The sequence below is a fragment of the Haliaeetus albicilla genome, chromosome 25 (assembly GCF_947461875.1).
Source record: "Haliaeetus albicilla chromosome 25, bHalAlb1.1, whole genome shotgun sequence".
Classification (NCBI taxonomy): domain Eukaryota; kingdom Metazoa; phylum Chordata; class Aves; order Accipitriformes; family Accipitridae; genus Haliaeetus; species Haliaeetus albicilla.
The window spans coordinates 9,679,042-9,697,748 of NC_091507.1; positions in this window are offsets into that span (position 1 = coordinate 9,679,042).

Below are 18,707 nucleotides of genomic sequence, written 5' to 3' on the forward strand. Positions count from 1 at the left end.
CAAATAAAAATGTCCATGAATGATTACCTTTAAAATTCATATTATAAGGCAGTCTCTTGATTTTCGGGGTCTTGGTAGGTGACATCTGGAAGGACGTTTGTGCTGGAAGTTGTCAGTCACCATCTTCCAGGATACTCTGCATCTGCTATTAAAGGGGTTGCTATGAATAATGCACTCACCTATTTTTGCATTCGTAAAATTTTTATCAATGCCCTACAGTGTTTAGTAACCAAAACCAGAAGTTAAACCCACCACATTTTGTTCCACAACAGCCTTGCTTTTATTATTCTTGGAGTCAACAATGTAAACTGAAGCTTCTCTCTCGTTTTTAAATATTCCCTGTCCCTAATACCAATTGATTCTTCTGTTCTTCATCTTCTTTAAATTATCTATGCAGCAATGTGTTGTATTTGAGTACAAAAGTTCAACGAACAGCAGAAATGTCCCAGGACATTGACTTGTAAGACTTCAGGGATTCAGTTTTCTCCCTCCTTAAGTGTCTCTTCATTGTCCCAGTTCATTCCCATTGTATGTGCTGCAGCAGCGAAGTATCTTTGGCATCATTTACAGCTTTTGTCCATCTTGGAAGTGCCTGCTTTTCTTTTAGGAAAAAAGTAGTTACTCTCTGCTCATTATGTGCAGTAATAGTTTATTTCTTGGTTATTGTTCACCCAACGGTAATACTGAACAGGAATCAGGTCTTTATTTAGCAGAAATAGGAAGTCAAACCAGAGACATCTTTAACTGCCAGGTGTCAGTTAGTTTGTCATTTAGCAAAACAAAACAGCTCTTTTCAAATATCGTCCTTCTGCATTATGCACTTTTAGTGCTTTAAAGTATTAGAGTGCTGCCTAGCACTGCAAATATGAATGTGCCTTGAATGCCAACACATTCAGACATCTACATCAGCAGTAAAATTTGAATTCATGCTCCTTAAAACTACATTGAATAATTTGAATTTGTATACAACTTCCATCCTCTATCTTGTGCACAATTTACTATGTATATCTGAAAGTAAAATGTAAATCCAAAACAGCTCTCAGGCTGCTTAGAGGTTTTAAGACTTGCCAGCACTTTTTTAGATAACAACAAATGGTTTTCTGCGACTTTTTAACATATGGGGCACATTCTGGACAGAGCTGAGTTCACTAGATGAGTAAAATCCTTGTGACTTCCTACCTATATTTCTTGCCTCTTTTTGGCTTCTTGAGATTAGGTATCAGCCAAACCAAAACTAATGGGGTGAATTCAGAAACCTCTACCATTGTATGTTTAATTTCCAGCTGAAAGTTCTGCGATTTCATTTTCATTCCAACAGGAAATCTCCTGCATTTGTGTACATTACTTTGTTCTTATTACTGAATTGCTCAGGTTTACCTCTGAAAATACCATTTTCACCACTGAAGGGAAAAACATCAAAGTAGTAGTGTTGTTATTAAGACCCTAAAAAGATCAGTTACCACTTTTGGTCCAGTGCCCTCTTGACAGATCTATTAAAGGCATCAGCTGGCAACACATCACTTTTCTGAAGTTTTTTTAAGGTTAATATTTAATGTTCTTGGCACTGATGTTTTTCCTCCACAAAAATCAGAGTGAAGCTCTCAGCTCATGTAAACTAACAGCACTATTGCCAGATCTGACTACAGATCCATCTGAAGATCTGTCCCTCTTTTATTTGAAGTTCCTCATAAGTCATCTGCTCTGTATATCATTACCTACATTACTTTATACAGTACTGTTTATAGCACCAAAGCAAGATACCAAAGCAATACCAAAAATCATCCTGTTACCACATGTGATCAGTCACCATCTGTAAACTTTTAATGTGGCCAGCGTATCTTCATATCTGAACAATCTAAATTAGCTGCTTTTTAATTATCAGTAAATCAAAGACTCACAGTAAACTTTCCAGCCTTTGTGGTTCATTTTTTCCTAGCAGAAGAAGATGATGTGGAGATCAGTGTGCCACAGCAACAAATGCAGCAAGGCATCCAGCAAGCAGACCTTCTGGGTTGGGTAGCCATCTTCCACCTGGGCTGGTGAGCACTGACCCACCTTCCGCCCTGGTCTGCTTAGTCACTGTTCTCCCAAGCTCCAAGTCTCCCTGCCCCAAAACATTTGCTGTGTTAATTAGGGTACACTGGACAACATGTTAATGTGAACGCACAGACATGGCTATGGCCACCTAGTCACAAGCCTGCAGCGTTCATACCACAGATTGCTCTAAAACCTCATCCAGCAAGCATGAAAAACAGTTCAATCAACTGTTCCGTTTAGATAAGAATTGGTGTTTGCAACAACAGTTTACAACTGCAACAGTACCATCGTTTCTTAGCATGTCTTCATTTCCATCAGGCATACCATGATTTGTGGAAGCTGTGAGCTCACAGGCACCTTTTCTTCGGAAGAAAATTACTAAAATTGATTTTAAGTTGCCTTTTAGCATAAAACATAAGAACAATTATTATAGTAGATTCAAAGAAATTTATTTTGCACACAGAATCTAAGATGGACCTTTTCTCCATCTACCAAGGGGATTTCTTCATAAAGCTTAGAATTAACTTAGAAAGATTCATGAACTCATGAGACAATGTAATCAAAAAAGGAAATACCTGAACATTTACATGCAATATAAATATTTATCAAAAAAACACCCATTGGACCAATATTAAACATGGATCCTGAAGAGCTGGAGAATAAAGGATTTAGACTACCACATGAAAGGAAAACATTTGGAGCAATGTTAGCCCAGGTTCTCAAGGGGTAATACACAATCTGTTCTTGGTCCAAAAGCTGTGAGAAATGCACTTGTCATTTTGTCATACGTACTTTGACAGAAAGGTCAAAGGAAGAATTTATGGGAATAGTACAGTCTTTAATGTGTGCTACAGAGAAAAAGTGATCAATCAAACCACAACCCGCTGCAAACTCCTGAACTCTGTTTTCTTCTTCTGTTTATAGCCTTATATAACGCATTACTTTCCCATCTTCATCATTTGAAGCAAAGTGGCAAAGATAACAGATTTTTTTCAAATCCAAAGATTCCAACTAACATTTTCATGACATTCTCAGTCCAAAAGAATATATTTTCCTGTTTTTCTCTGAACAATGACATATTGCCACTTTTAAAAGGTCATTTCAACTGACATTCATGAGTACAAGAGAGAGACTTGTTCTCTTGTAAAACATTGCAGAGACTTGATTATTGTTCTACCTCTCAGCATTTTTTGTCAAAAAGACTGAACCACCAAGCCAGCTATGTTTTCCTCTCAGCTCTTCTAATCCCAGCCATTTTTCAGCAGTGGCCTGATTGTCATAAGTTGCAAAGGGTCTGACGCATGGATGAGCTGAAAGTCATTTTGCGTTGATAATCCCAATGACCTTTTGCAAGCCAAGGAAACCCTTGATTCTGGGAGTCTATGAAGAGCAAAGAGAATGAGCCTTTATCCAAGATGTGGAGTGATGGCAGAATTGCATCCCCTTTCCTAAGTTCATCTACTTGGGAAGCAGCCATTTCCCAGGGAGAAGCCTTTAACAAAAGAAGAGAGGGTTTCTGGCTGCTAGGAATGTAAACTCATCAGTTTAAAAAACTCTGAACAAACAGAACTGTCATGAAAGTGGTAAAGATTACCTACAGTAAAAAGAAGCTACATTTTTAAAGTTTCCAAGTAACTAAGGAACATGTTAATATTTGCTGTTAAACATTTTTTCCTCTAACAACCCGGTTCATAGCCACCCGCTGGCCTCTCAGCATAAGTCCAGTGGCTTTTTACCCAGAGCAGCCCTCCGTTCAGAAATACCAAATGCAATTGACTTGTTATGCCAGACACACTAACGATGACAAGCGCTTATTTGGCAGTCTTTTGGGCGACACGTAGTCCCCACCGAAGTGCAGCACAAAGCATTGGTACTGCTGGCTTCCTTCAGGTTTGTACAGGAGGTTGTGGATGCCAGTAGTTCCCGTGACGGGGCGGAAAGGCAGCGTGTCTCGTCTGCCCCGCATTTCCAGGCAGATATCATAATAAAAGTGCGAGCCTGGGAAGGGAGGTGAGCAGGAACAGAAACGTTTTTTCTTCCCCATCTTTGATGCCATGCTTCAAGCAGTGAAGAAAGGGGAAGATGGAGTTGCTGTGTCTAACAGATTACTTTGTCTCTCCCGCAAACTCTGCTGTGCTGGGGAGCTCACAGTCTCTTTTTTCTCAAGGGACATAACTCTATCTGGCCAGTCAGTCTGTGAGGAGATCAGAGTGACATTTGGTCAGTGACATGCATATGGAGGATGAATAACTCAAGCCAGATTTATAAATGCAGCACTTTTTAAAAAAAATTATACCTGTGCTGTTGGAAGTAAATTCAGTGGATAGGTCAGATTGAGATGATGACTATATCAAGCATAACCCTCAAATGAATAAAAACCTTGTCATAAGGTATTTCAGATGACAGAGACACCAAAGCTTCAGAAGAGGGCTTGTGTTTTGAATCATTGTGGCCTACAGCAGCACAAAAATACATCACTTACCTTCAAGAGAAAGAAGAAACAAGGATTAATGTGAGCAATTGGCCTGGGGTTTGGAAAAGGATATTTACTGACATTGCAAGATGTGATGAAAAAGGAGAGTTCAGGGTAAGCTGGGAATAAAAAACATGGGAGCACAGGACTATTCACTCATCGGCAAATGGGTCAGGACTGACTTCTGAGGAGCAGCTCTGCTGGCAAGAACTGGAGGACCCTCGTGGACAGCAAACTCAACCAGTGTCCACAGGGCATCTTAGCAGATGTGAAGGCTGACAGCACTCTGGGCTGTATGAACAGCCACATTAGACCACATCTACATACTGCATCCAGTTTTGGTCCTGCCAGCACAGGACAGACAGAGACAAACTGGAGGGGGCTCAGAGGAGGGGGTGCTGGGGGCTGGAGCACTTATCCCATGAGGAGGTGGGCTGAGTCAGCCTGGAGAAAGGGTGGCTTTGGGGGCACCTAGTAGTGCCATTGCCTACAAGAAGATGGAGCTGAGCTCTTTATAGTGATGCATGGGAGAGGACAAAAGACAATGGGCGAAACTGCAACAGGACACGTTTAGCCAGGGTATAAGGAGAAGGTTTTTCCCCATGAAGACAGCCAGGCAGGAGAGCAAAGGCTGGGTGCCTGGATGCCTACCCCATCCCCAAAGGTTTTCAAGACCCAAGCAGACAGAGCCCTGAGCAGCCTGGTCTGTCCCCAGAGCTGGCCTTGCTTTGGGCAGAGGTTTAGAGTAGAAACCTCCAAGGTCCAACCTGAATTATTCTGTGATTCTTTGAAAGTTAAAGGAGCAGTGAATCATTCCAAAGTTTCATCTTGAGCTATATGAAAATGTTTCAGTAAAGGTTATATTAGAGTAAAAAGCTCTTGGGTGCAAAAAAAGGAACTAGACTCTCATTCTAGGACTATATATGCAAATTTCAATTTGAACTGAATATACTAAGGAGCAACAAGTGAACAGAAATAAACAATACCTGCTGCCTCTTTCCCTTCAGTTTAAACTTTCCCAGATGCCTAGGTTAGAGGTGACAAACAGATACCTTCACCATGGGGAGAATGCCTTCTGCTTTTATTCCCTTTGAAAACACCTCCATCAAAGCTGCTTCAAAGCCCCAAAATGCAAAAAGAGAGATTTGACAGGAAAATGTGAAGATGTCTTTGCTTTCCTAGAGAATGAACATACCTGGCTTCTCTGGTCTCTATAGCAACAATCTGTAAATACGATTAGCATTAACAAGAAAGCATATCATCTTGGGTGAATCTTTTATCTTAACTTGCTCTTATAACTGATTTTAAAGGCCATTCCTGGTATTATTATATATAAGCTCTTTATTGCACTTTTGGACAACTCTATGATTCACACTCATTCCTGGTATAAATCTACTGTTTCACACTAACAAGAATAAGTATGTCGCTAAGTCTATGACCAAAGAGACAAAAGGATTTTCTTTAAAGTTGCACGGCAAGGGCTGCATGTTTATGAGAATATGCCACTTTGAGGATTATTTATCACAAGCAACAGACTTTCCAGACTGCTGAGCAACTTTATTACAAGCAGGTACACACCAGTCTGTTTCAGATATACACATTTCTCCCACATTGTAACAGGACTAAAATGATGTGATAAACCTGGGTTTGGCACTCTGAGCTATCAGGAAAATCCATAGCACTGTGGTGCAACATTTCTGTTAGGTACACTCCTGTGACCATATTGTTCCTCCTTGCTTTTTAAATACTTTTTCACAGAAGCGGCTGGGTCAGGGTCTAGGGGTGAATTTCAGGGCCAGGCAATGCGGTATCTAAAGGAGCTCTTAAGACCCCAGGATACAAATCTAGTCACCATCTTCCCTATGCAAACACAGAGGCACTTTCCATGGGGAAAAAAGATGTTCATTCTGCATTCAGGCAGGTGACCTTTTACAAGGACCTGGACTGGATTGTCGATGATCTGCAGTGGGAAGGAAAGCGTCATCCACTTTCCCACTTTAGAGAAACAGTAATACAGCTGGATGCGCTCCCCTCTCTGTTACAATAAGTGTGATTTAATTACACATACACAAGTATGGATGAGCAAATAGATCCTCTTGTTTTTATTCTAGGAATTGATATTATTACAGGTGTTTCCAGTGGAAAGTCATTTAAGTCTCGCTGTTTGCGAATTTGAGTCATTAGATCCTTATTTATATGAATAGATCTGCTAAAACATAATGGGAGCTGCCTATGTGAATGGGGCTGGCAAGATCCCTGCCTCTACGCATCTTGAGAAGTGCAGCTTCCATTGCAGTTGCTCAGACTGAAGCACTGGTCTTTTCAATTTATATTAGGCTGTGCAATGTTACACATCGCCAAAAGGAAAGGCAATGGAGGGAGCAGATGTCACCACGTCTGATTTACATTGCACTTTGTGTTCTCACCACTTCTGATAGAGAAACTGCAAATTACCGGTTAAACTGACAGCATATTAAAGTCACATGCAAATGGCTATATCCACTTCAAGGCTGTGAAGAATCAGGCCCTCGTGTCTCCCACTAATCAGGCTATGTATCAGGTATCCTCCTGGCAGCAAATGGATCATGTAACAAAGACAGAACATGCCTAGTATGTGAGATGAAAAAAAGGTAATAAAGCTCCATTTATATCATGTATTGGCCCTTTTGGACAGTCTTTGGAGCATTACTAATGTCAGTCCCATGTGCTAGTTGCCTTTTGAAGACCTTCATCTATTTGAAGCTTTTCAAACACTTTTGAAAGAATGTCTACAAAGTCCTGCAAACGCCAAGAGCAGTTGATTTAACACGACTCTAACTAAGGCAAAATGAACTGAAGCAATTTCTCCTGTCCCTGCAGGTACTGTGTTGAAATATTTTATCTGAAGTCTTCAGAACTATCCCATTGAAAATATCTTTTAAGAAGCTTCAGTCTCTTCACACATCAAAAAAGCGTGCAGTGTATTTGGAGGGAGGGGAAAATCCCTAAAATCAATGTTGTTATTGCGGTCCTAATAGGCTCTGCCATATTCTAGGCAGTCTAGTTTTGATAGCGGCAAATTTCATTAAGATCTATCTTGAGACACCACACAGTTTCAGAACTCTTTAGAAGTCAGAGTTTTCCTTCAAAAACATTTCGAGCAAAGGCTATAAAAATACTACTAGGGGTCTTTTCCTTGATCGCAGTGGTACCTCTGGGAAAGGAGTTATTACTACCTTTGTAGTTTGGTAATAAGGGGCTACTGTCCGTCCTTTAAAGTGATACGAGTCAGACCCTAATTTGCTGCATTATAATGTGGTGTGTGTGATGTCTGTTTATTGTCTCTATCTCCTCCCACATATGCCTCTGTCAAGATGTTTTTGCTGATACTGTGTTTTGTTCATTTTTAAAGAATCCTGTCAGGTAAGGATGTGAAAAATAGAAAAAGAAATAGTCAAAAACATGTAATCTTCATGAGAACAAAGTAATTTATGATTCACATGCTTGAATATATATAACATAGTCTAAAGAACAGTATGTGCATTTCTATGAAGTGCGTAGTACGTAGGGAATGGGAATTGCTGAGAAAACTTTGGAAAGTCACATTAAAAATGACAGCTTCTAGGCAGAATAGGAGCAGTCTGCAAAAAGTGTGTTCTCATCCTGGGGGGTGAGAGGGGTTGTTATTAATTTACATCACCTTAGCAAGATGAAGGCTCCTGTAGAGGAAACAGAGAGCAAAAATCATTTCTTTCCAAAAGGGCTGTTATTCAAAGGACACCCCAGGATATTCCAGAATAGTTTTGAAACCTTTTTTTTAAAGCAGGTAGCTTTCAGTCAGACTGTTGACCAATTGTTGTTGTATTGTGCTTTACTAATGCTGCAGTACCTATGCGTTGCGGGGATGTTGTCTGCATTACGTCCCCCGTTTCCTGTTAAAAATATTTCTCAACCAACTCATTACTCATTACTAAGGTTAAAAGAAAAAAAGAATCATCACAGTAAAACACCTTGCCAACATTTCTGGTGGAGGAACAAAATATCATATTAAGGCCATACTCAGCATGGGATGCAGACCAGGTTTGGCCGCAGATGCTAGCCGAGAGCCCCCGTAACGTTGTTAATTGCCATGAAGAGGAAAAAATGAAAAGGCTTTCGCCAAGGAAGAGTTATGGTCATAGTGATGCAGTGAGTCAGGAGGCGTGCGCCAGGCTGCTGTTTTGTGCCACCCTTGTCCCCAGGCAGCACCATCACAGAGATCCAAAAAAGAGCGCACATCCATGTGTGGCTCAGCTCAGTAAAGGTGAGGCTTAAACCGATGCTGTACAAATAGGAAGTAGAGAAATGGGGAAGCACGCAGCACTGATGACTCCCTCATAACAGATGCTTTCCCTCTGACTTCAAATGAGATGTTAACATGATCTAGATGGAAAAACAGAATTGTCATCAAAGGGACAGCCAAAGCCTTTATCGGATGCAACAGACAGCATCACTAACCTACCTTTTTCTGTTAACTGTGGGGAAGAAAGAAAAATAATGCCCAGTTTTTCTTGCAGCAGTCTTAGAATACATCAATATTAACATCTAGTTGAAATGAATTTAGAGAGATCGTTGTTATATGCAGATTGAATTGTCAGAAAAACTGTATTAAAATCCTAGGAACCAGTTGTTGGATTTGTATCTGTTGTTTCAGAGACATGGGAGGGCTGTAGGAATAGATGCTGAGAAATGGCTGTCAGTGAACTGACTGGAAGAGAAAACATTGCATTAATGAGCCACAATTTTTTAAGACATGCCTTGACTTGTTTTGTCATGCAATTTTGCTAAAATCATTTATCTACCTAGATGAAAATTATTGCAGTGGGAACTTTTTTTTTCATTCATCTTTTTTAAAGAAATCATATAATTTTTTAACATGCTCTTTTCTAGATCTGTTACATAGTGAATTACAAGTTGGAAGCTGTGTTTTTCCTTTTTTTTAACCAGTTCTAAAAAGTGAAGTGATGAACAACATAAGCAAATGAAAAGCCACATTGTGCATGTAATTGAAAAATTATTTTAAAGTCAACTTGTGGCAAATGACAAGTCCACATACAGATTGAGAGCAAGAAAAGCCCGTTCCATCTTCAGATCCTCTTTAATTTTACTTATGAAAATTGCCTCTTAGCAGTTCTTTAGTGGTTTATCTAATTAGATATATTGATTTTTTTTTTTTTCTGTGGTGGGGAAGAGAAATCATGCTCTTATGAAGTAATAATGAGCTCAGCAGAAAGGCTTAGCTATGATTATGTCAACAGTTTAGAAGTAATCTATATCCGAACTTAATAGAGGATTTCATTTACCTAGAAAATATCCGAGTGGAAAACAGCTTGGTGAGGGCATTAGTGCACACCCAAATCTAGGGTGGATTTGCATACAGTTGAGACAATTAGAAAAAAGGGTCCTTATCACTTTTATGAAATCAAGCCGATTCACCAGAGTACCCCAAATACACAGGCTGGCACTGGGCACTCTCTGTTCTCATACTTCACAGGGTTTGAAGTAGGTTTCTGTTTCATTTTGCTTATATTGCATCAGACAGCTTCGGAAAACCAGAGAGAAATAAACCACAATGCCACAGTAGTGGAGAATATTTTGCTGCATTTTTTTTCAAAAGACAGTCTCCTGAGCCAGGCATTTGAATCATAAGGACTTCTGGGATGGGATTTTCACTCAGAGATCTCCATTCTTACGTGGATTAAGAGGATTAAAAACCATTAAATGACCATCCTCCAAGTCCCTAAAGCAGATTTGCCTTTTTCTATCCTCCTTCAACTGGGGCAGACTTGGGGGTAACAAAGTACTGCACAAAAGACTCCCTTAGCATGACAAAAGGTGAAACAATCCACTGAACTGCCAATGTACCAGACAATGAAGTCGGTGCAGTCTACTCAGCTCATTTTCATCAGAACAAATGGTATCAAACTTGGCAATGGCATTGTTCTTAAACTTGAACATGGGGCTCTTTTTTCCCCCCTCTTCTTTTTTTTTATTTTTTATTTTCCCATCCGAAGCTCAAGGTGTCATATTAATTATTTAAATCTTCAGAAGATTTCAACTGTATCCTCCAAGGCTCTGCTCAGTGCCAGAAGGTCTCCAATCTGCATTAGCTTTTGTTAATTAGAGCTGAAACAAGGACTTTGATCTCAATGAATATAATAACAAAAAAAAGCAAAACTTCCTGTGTGATTTATCTTTTACCTATTTTCTGCCTTTACTGTTTTTCCACTCTATTAGACTTTGATTTACCTTGTCTGAGTAACATTAAACAACTCGGGTACAAAAGAACTTAAACAGCTTCAAAAGCCTGACTGAAATGATAGTTAAATGCTACATGAAGTGATCCTGAGTCTTTAAACTTTGAAAGAAAATGACAAAATTTTACTTTATTTTATTTTTTGTAAGCAGGGGCTGGCATGGGGGGGTGGGGGGTGGTTTGTACAGCATGGATGCTTGTCTACTGATGTCAGATATCACAGGTTTTCCTGTTGGGATTGATCTTTCCTCATTAAGAGCCTTGTTTCTAGAGCTATAGCGCTGATAGAACAGAAGGCCAGTGATATTCTGCAAGATGTTCCTCATGCATCAGTCTTGCCCTGAGTTTGTAGCGCTGCTTAGATCCAAGGGGGTCACCGCCAGGGCTTGCCTTGTTAAAATTTTTCTCATTAACATTTATCTTATTGAATAGCTCTGAAAGGCAAATTTTTTAAGCCCAAAAAGAAATACTAGCAAATTTTAGTGTCAGATGAGGTCTAGTTGTATATTCACTTGAGCGAGGACTTATCGTTATGGTCCCCTAATATGGAAAAAATAATCAAAGAATATCTGAAAATACTGTGAGTGAAATCTACATCTGAGATTTATGAGATACATGAGGGTAAATTTTCATTGTGATGGACAAAGAGTTGCGCACACAGCCTTCATTAATAACAACACATAGTGCTGAATATGTGCCCTGTACCTTTTACATAAGGCTCACTACAGAACGGCACAGCCCCAGGAGACTGGTCACTCATGGTTTATCTCATTTTAGGCAGAATAAATTAAAGGATATCTATCTTGTGAATTCTGGACAGAAAGTAGGAGAGCTGAAGTGAAGAGTCTTAAAAATAAAGGTGAAGAACTATGATAACCTGCTGGAGGCACCAACTGTGACAAAGGAGGTTTGTCTAGAAACGAACAGGATTTTGCTGGGGAAGTTTCCAATTGATGCAGTGCCTGAGACAAATGCCAAGGTCTGGCTTTGTCCACAGGACCCGTACAGCCTGGGCAATGGTAGCACAGACCGCCTCTGCTCACAGCATCAACATGCTTCAGCTCCAGGTCTGCAAACAGGTTGGGAATTCGATAATAGTCTGATCCATCCCCTGCCAAAATCTATGGAAGGCTGCAAACCAGCTTCAAGAGGCTCTCTGCCAGGCCCTACCTCACTAGAGATTTTGCCAATGAGTCCTGGTGGATTTGTGACGTGAACACCCATCCCCTTGTTGACTAAGACCACTTTTTTCCTATTTCCATGCCTTTCTTCTCTCTTGACAGCCCATTTTGCAGAGGTTGGTAGTGGCAGGCAACGGGCACATTTCTGGTCACACATTTGGGCAGGAGGTTGTCATGCTGCGCTGAGTAAGAGTTTTAGTTAATGATGCAAACCACGAACCCTCGTTGGTTTTCATTCCTGCTCCTTTTGTAGTAGAATTGGGTATTTTTGCAAAGCCAAAGAATGTTACCAGTCAACTGGAGGCAAAATTTTATATAAAGGCAAAGGCTTCATGTTTGGACCATATCTTTGTTTCCCACATGGAGGTGTACCTGGGAGAGGGAGGGGCCTCATGTGGCTGTTAAAAGGGATATGAAAGTAATGATGTTGCTTTGCTATTCCTTTTCTATCTAGAAGCTGGCCAGAGAAAAGGGAGCAGTAACAGGTTACCTACAAACACAGACATTCTGTTAAACCAGGACTTTTGGTCCCATCATGCAGACCTGCCATCCTACTACCAGTCAGCACATACACCTTGAAAATCCAGGCAAAATCTGGTAATGCCTGGCATCTTCTCCCCTGCTTTCCCCCACCCTTCGTACCATGAAAGGTTCATGAGTTCTGGAGCTTCCCTAAAAGTTTGGGATACTTCAAACTAGGAAAGATAGGGTGGGGGCATGTAAACCGCCACCTTCCTTGAGCCCCTGCACCCAAACACAGCCCATATGGCTTTGCTCACAGATGCTGTCTTTTATGGGACTGAATCCTCCTTCTGACACAGTCTTAAAGGATGGGAGCAATGACTACACATTTTAAACCAAAAATACTCAAAGCATGTAACAACCATGTTGAAGCTACTGTGCAGAGCGATGGCCGAGTCTGGGGCCCTGCTCCGTACACCTGGGCATCCCATCTCCCTCACTGCCTCTCCTTGCTCCAAGAACATTGATTCTGGCTTTGCTTCGCTTTCATCTGTCAGCACAGGTTAGTTTAGTTCATGTCAGTGCTATTACAGACATACGCTGATTTTTTTGTTCACCCAGGCTTCTTCATTTGTCCCCCTCTCCAGGCTCAGCATGAGTGCCAATTGCTGCCCAGTGCTGTTCTCCCAAGAGAAGGGGCAACAGTGTCCCCCATGCACAAAGCCAAGACCCCTCCTTGGCAGTCAGGGAGGGCACAGGGGTGCAGGAGGGTCAGGCTGCCCGGCAGGCATGTGCCAGGGCTGGGCTGATGATGGCTGTGAGTATTAGCAAGACGTGCATGAGCCATTGCCCCCTCACAGCTTGTGAACCGCCACCATACTCTGCCTGGAAAAGTCCTACAATAAATACTTCTCAGAGCTGCCTGCTGCCAGAAAGGGCAGGAATTTCAAAATGAACTTTCCCAGTGCTGTTCAAAACTCAAGGGGTGCTATCCACTGACCTTCATAAAACTTCCCTAGAAACAAACAGTTGAAGTTTGCATTGAGGTTTAGGTTTTGGAGCAAATATCTTTGCTGTTTACCCCAAGCTGCCTTCTGTTTGGCAGAAGTCAAAGCCGTGATGATACGATGGGCAGTGTCAGGCCATGGAGGGTGACAAAGAAAGTGGGGACAAGTAGCTTAAGTTCAAGGCAAAAAAGCAGAGGGAGTCTGGGGAGGGAACAAGTCAAAGCTGTGGACCAGGAAAATTATTATTTCTGCAGCAGATTTCTGAATGGGTATAAGGGAGGTTGCATTAATCAATACCAGAGAAAAGTTTGTTGGACCAATGGAGACACAACATTATTCCCATGAAAATCAAAGGAAAAATGCTCATTGACTTTAATAAAAATAACATCAACCCCTAAATCACTAAAAGTGTCTCACAGGGTGTAACACTTCTGTTGTTTTACATAGCGGGTTTTTAGCATTGAAAAAGATAGGTGCTTGTCTATTATTTAACCTACTAATCTTATATCTCCCCTAAATTCTTCTTTGGAGAAAGGAATGGAGAATCATATTTAATTACTTGACTTCTTTTAGAGATTATCACTTTAAGGCCTTATTTTCCTATATTTATTCAGTTTGAAACTCAGATGATATATCATCTAATTATGACTTTTTACAGCTATTCTTTTAGCTGGGCTCAACAGCATTCTCGATTTAATTCAGTACTCCTCCATATAAAACAACAGTGTGTTCTATGTGCATTGCTTTATTTGAAAATGATGTACACGATAATATGTTTCTGTCTGCAGATTGTGTCTGATTTAGCTGACAAAAGATTGCAGCAGTCATTCTGGCCAGAAGCTATTGGAAAGCAGCCAGCATTAATAACAAAATAAATACAAAGCAGAAGCAAGTGATGCCATAAAACACAAGGACAGTGGGTTACACTTTTCTGCATGAAGTGGCATCGCATCATGCATGCAGCATATTTACCAATAGGGCAAAAAGCAACCTTTGGGTTTGAACTTCTTGCACCACTAAAATGGCCACATTCTAAGGGGACCCTCTGGACTCAGCATGGCCCTGCCTTGGAAAACAAATGATTCACACAGTGACAGAAGTCACTGTGGTGATAAGACAAGTTAGGAAGAAAGAATGATGTAACTAAAAGCCCCCCTGCAAATACGATGGCTGCAGAAGGAGAAGCACCTTATCCAAGAGACATTTAATATGAAGATCTGCTATTTTGACTCTTTTGCTGTTGCCACTCATTGCAATAACTTTTTTTAAACTGGGAAAAGCCTGATGCCTTGAGCCTTGATAGAGCCAACAGCACTGGCTAAAGCTCAGCTCTAAGCCTAAGTGGTGGGAAAATACAGATTTCTTTTTAGGTCCCCAGAGCAGTGGAAATGTGGCAGAGCAGTGGACAGACTCCCTCTTGAGTCCCACATTATAAAATTTTCTAGAGATGCTGTTATGGGGGAGAGGAAAATGGGAGTCTTACCAGCACAAGCCCTAGTGCTGTTGCATGACCTGCTACTGCAGCAGTGTCCTCTACTTACATCAATGGCTTGTAAATCCCAAAGGAGGACAGAAAAAGCTCTTGTTGTAGTGAGGGTCTAGTCCTCTGCATACTTTGAAATTGATGTCATCTGCAAATGCAGTGTAGTGGGCTGCTGTGATTTAAGTCAGCTACAACTTCTTAATGTCTTCAACTGCCAGACTAGAGTATGAAGCTTTGCTGTAATCTAGTCTCAAAAGATGTGCATGGCTGCACTCAGGTCTTTTTCTTCAAAGAGTTTATGTATTTTGCTCAAGGTGATAGATGAACAAATTTCTTTCGTTAATGTCACACTACCAAACAAAGTCAAGCAACTGCATGGTTTTGCACTCCACCAAACCTACCGACTGCAGGGCTCTCCCAGGAACTGGCTTTGAAATGCTCCTCAGTGCTGGAGGGCATAACCGTTTTCTCTGAGCTGCATTTGGACCAACTACATCTTTCTGTTTCCGTGATAACTGGAGTCAGTGTCTGCTTCAAATGAGAACAACATGCATCATCAGCACACTGTCCTTGTTTGTGCCTGCAGCATTTCATAAAGTCTTCTGGAGATTTAACGTTCATGTGGAGCAGATGTTGAATTTGTTGGGGTTGCTCAGTTGTAACTGGCAGCGCAGTTTGGACCCGGTCCTTTACCTTGAGCAGCAATAGTCTACTGAATTAACTATTAGTAGATTTTCATTAGTTTTTAATTGCACTAGCTCCTAGAATTAGGGATGGTCATTGCCCCACAAAGTTTGCAGCTGTTGGATGTAGCAATTAAAGATGGAAGAGGAAAAGATAAGGAGGTCAAGGAGACAAGAGGAGACAAAAAGGAGGAGACAAAGTAATTCCCCTGGTAGGATAATGATCAGCATCAAGACCACTATTAGGACAGCCTGGTCACTGCCCAGTGCTTTGAAGGACTGTGGCAGAAGGGAAGCTTAAGGAGGGGTTTGAAGAAGAACAGTCGTTTGTTAGGTGGCACAAACATACTACGGCAACATGCAAACAATCCAGAACATGCTAAAATAAAAAGATAATCCCCCCAAATTATTAAAATGGACGCTGCTGAAAGAGGAAAGGGAAGGGTAGGCAGCGTAGCAATATATTTGGCTGGCTTTGGATAGCAAATTAGTCAATGAGTAGCTTCCAGGTGTTGTTTTTCCTCTCATTTTCATGCTATGTCATCAAATCAAGACAAATTCTTCTTCATTTGAGCCACATAATAAATTTTATTCATCTTAAAGAAACATTTCTTTCAAAGTAACCTGCTTACTTGTTGAGCCACTCTGAAATTAAGAGCTATTCCCCATTGTTTTCCCTTACCTGCAGATTAAGCAGAAGCAGCTCTACTACTCTACTTCATATCCCTTTTCCTCCTCAGATCTCTCTAAAAGTAGAACAGGTTCTCAGCTCCACCACTTTTTGCCTCAGAAAGGCTTCCTTCCATCCTCTCCTTGCTGTCTTGATCATTCTGTGTCCCTCAGCTAGCCTGACAGATTCATTATGGCATGTGTCAGTGATCAGTCAAATCAGCTGCCATGGGAACATCTCTGTAGTGTCAGATCTCTCTGAGTGAACCACAATTGCAAGTGCCATTGCTGAGAGACCTACAATGCTTCTGCGCTGGTTCACGTTCAGGATGCTGAGCTGTGCCACTTCCACTGATGACTCCTTTCCTGAGCCTTTAGCAAGGCTGGGCCAGACTTATGTTTTGGTACCAAAAAAAAAGTAAAAAAAAAAATTCTTCACACTCTTCTCACCTCACTGGATACACTGGAGTTCTCTCAGATGAAATGCAAGGCTCTGTAATGACATCAGAATTGAAGTCAGTGGACTTTGTCATTTCCTTCCCAATGAGTTATTACTCACAAGGTGGGGGGGACCGGGACTGTCAGAGGAGAAATGACTCCTCCCAGCCCCTCCACAAATGAGAGCTATGGGAGATAAATATCCTTCAGAGAGTAATTCTTTTGGGTTTTAGCACATAGTGTACAATGGCAACAATCACCCCCTGGAAAATCTTACTCTGTATACTCTATGTGTTGTACACATTAAGAGGTTCTCAAATTGCTCATTCTTCTACTAACTGAAGAGATGAACAGACATATCAAGTAGTGAAGGGACTAAGGTCTGGTCAGCCAGTTAGTCTACATAGCCATTCATATAGCTAGTACAGAAAAGGCTAGAAGTGTCAAACACACAAAGTGTCCCCCCCAACCAGCCTTTCAACAGGCAAATAATCTCTCACAAATAAAGCTTTCAGGAAAAACTATAATTTCGTGTCTGAAAGTTCTCTGCAAAGAGCAGAAATTTTCTAGAGCAAGGATTACATCCTTAGAATACATCACTACACATTTTTATTCTGGTACTACCTTGAAATCCCAGTCACCAGCACAACCCTATTGTGTCAGCTCTAGGCAAACACAGAAGGAAGCACTGGTTCCTTCCCCAAAACACCTCTAATATCGTGCAACAAACCAAGGTGGAGACCACAAGGAAGTGTCGTGTAACTCTGTTGTATCTTCTCCAGATTCTTTCAATGTCTTCATCACCATGTAACCTACGTACTTTTCAACAGAAACCTCAGCAGCGGGACTGTCAGCTGCTGCTGATGGACACATCTACATTGCACATAGCTTATTCTTTCTCTCTGATGTGCCTGTTTTGGAGAGGAACATGTTTATGGTAGTGTTAAGTTCCTCATGGAGACTGCAGAGGAGTCCTCAAGAAAGCTGGTTTTCATTCATTGACACGCTTCACCCTTACGGTGAATAGCTCCTTTTTTACTTAGACAACAAAACTACCAACCTGGAGCATAAGTGCAGACTTCAAGTACAGTGAGCCCAAGTCTTCATGCACTATGGACATAAGGATAAAGCAGTGGGGAGGCCAGAGGAGAATAAATGTGCTGTCTTAGAAGGTGACTAACTATGTTTAATGAACTGCGATCACAGCACAACAGCTACTAAGCCACTTTTTTCTAGGTCTGATTTTTTTAATATAGAGCCTATTCTGTCTGGCTCATCCATCCATCTATCCATGCATCTGCACCCATGAAAATACAAAAAAATGGGGCCTGCAGCAGACATGATGTTTGGTTAAAGCCAAAGCAAATCCTCATGTTTGATTTTTGCATGTTTTCAGTGCTCTGTCCCTAATGATCTGTTTGCCTGGGTACTCCCTCCCCTTCCCTTACTGAGAGATCAGCAGGTCTCCAGCCAGCGAGCTGCTCTCCTCCTCACTCCATCCTTCTGGATGAAGATCTAGGCCAAGAAAGGATTGGATTCACCCTGTCTTCCTATAGCTGTTTGTGCTCCTAAGCAGAGGGAGATCCTCTGTCCTTTGACATGAAAGGGGCATGTTATTCTCCACCACTTTAAAAGGCAGAATTACAGAGAGTAAGAAGGCAAGGGTGTCGGAAAATCAGATAATGAGAAACTGTGCTGAAGGCAATGGGAGCTCCTTAAGAGAAGCAAATATAGTCCATTTATTTCCTACAGTCCTTCTCACTTTTGCCAAAGTATGCATTATTTTTCACATCGGCTCCTTAACAATGATATGGTTGCTTCCCCATCTCACCCACACCCCACTCTTGCCCATCCTGCCACCTCTGAATTGAGCTGCATATTAATCTGTTGCCTTTGCAGTGCTTTTTTTTTTGTTTGGTTGCTCGGTTTTTTTTGGAAAGGGTGATGAGCTGGGGTGGAAAGATCAATTATTCCTTTAGTCAAGGTTCTTATCCAAGAGT